We start from the raw sequence: 1878 nt of genomic DNA on the forward strand, positions 1-1878 counted from the left end.
CCTTGTTTTTACCTACTTAATTATTCAGGTGATGGTTGTGACAGGATATTTTGCAAATCAAAAAACTATCAGGCAAATTGGTTTGTGAAAGTAAAGTCATCTAAATCATTTTGTTATTTAAGGATTTAATAAGCAACAATAAATAAAGGGAAGCTGTAGATGTGTATTGGATTTTACTTTTGCCTGATGTAATATGTGATTCAAGTGGCTTTCATGGAAACCAGAAAGAATAGAATACAGATACCAGTAAATACCATTGTTTTTGGACTTCCAGAAGACAGTCAATAAGGTCCCACATAAATGGTTACTGCACAAGATGAGTACGTGAGGGTGGTGCTATTATAGCAAGGAGAGAAGATTGGCTAGCTAACAGGAAATTGAGATTCAAGGTAAATGGGCCATTTTTAGGTCAGCAAAATGGAACTGATGGAATGATGCAGGAACTAGCACAGGATCTCAACTACTTGGATGAAGGAGCTAATGGTGTTGTGTCCAAATTCACTGATGATATATACTAAGGAAACAACACTGTGAAGAGGTTGCAAACAATCTGCAGAGCTCAGTGACTAGGCAAATTTCTCAGATGGAATGAAGTGTGAAAATTGTGAGGTTCTCTAATTTGACAGGGAGAATGGAAAAGCAGGATATTATTTTATTGGAGAAACTAGAGAATGTTGGACTACATTGTGTCCTTTACAGATATTGCAAAACTGAAGTGTAAAGATATAGCAAGTAATTAAAAAGGTAAATGGACTGCTGACCCTACCTGAAAGGACTGTGGAATTTGGAGATAAGTCTTAGTGTAAATGTACCAGGAAATTCATATGATTTTGTACGATTTTGATCAGTGGACACCTGTATTATGTTTGAATATACTGCAAATTTACTTGAATTATAGGGGAGTTTTTGATCACAGAAGAAAGGCATTATAAGTCCAATATTCATTCTGAAGAACAAATAGAAATTTCACTATTATTTCTGGAGGAGAAATGGGTATTTCACTATTTATTAAAGCCTAGCTGTAATTTTGTCCACAGTAATTTTCCATTTTTTAACTTGAACATTATTTCATAAACTAGAAAGTAATTGTTTGAAGTTGTGTGTTTTAGTTCAATGTTATTTGAACAGATTTTACGTGGTCCTCCTGCTCTCAAATCCTTCTTTTTTTGTTTCTGCCCCTGCGCTTGGTCCTGAAGTACCTGACCTCCTTTCAGTTTCCATGTTTGGCCACATGCCCTCTTGACAACTCACACACGCCACCTCACAACTATGTTTCTGTTCTTGGTTTTAAAAGTCTCTGTTGTCCACTCTTCCTGGCTCCTATTCTGAGTTTACACTGAAATGCTGGCTTCAACCAGTGGCAGCAATTGGCCAATGAACATGAATCTGGGCTTGAGTTCAAACTGCATGGATCAACGTCTGCCACTAGATGGGGCCTGGTCAATTAAAACTTCAGCAGATGCGTAATTTTCACATTGAATTTATAACTAAAAGAAAGTAAATTTATCTTGTTCTAAGTGTTACCTTACTTACGTGTGTGGCCATTTTGAATGTGCACCATTCAACTGAATATTTTGGAGCTGATTTCTTCTAAGCAAGGATTTGAAGGATCGGATATGATTATTTTGTTTTGATGGATTTTATTTTGCCACCTTTTCAGACAGGAGTGCACAGCATTGCACATTTTAGTCTGTATGTTTGTTTTTCTTGAGCACAAAATGTCTGAAAGAACCTAACTTGACTTTTAATATGAATTTCTATGGTAACCTTTAAATCACTTAAACTTGATCCATTTGTAGCTGCTTCAGTTTAAAGTTGTGATTTTCAACAACGTAACCACAACTTTGAAATGATTAGATTGCGAGCTTTTACTCAATA

The sequence above is a fragment of the Hemiscyllium ocellatum genome, chromosome 2, assembly GCF_020745735.1.
Source record: "Hemiscyllium ocellatum isolate sHemOce1 chromosome 2, sHemOce1.pat.X.cur, whole genome shotgun sequence".
NCBI classification, from domain to species: Eukaryota; Metazoa; Chordata; class Chondrichthyes; order Orectolobiformes; family Hemiscylliidae; genus Hemiscyllium; species Hemiscyllium ocellatum.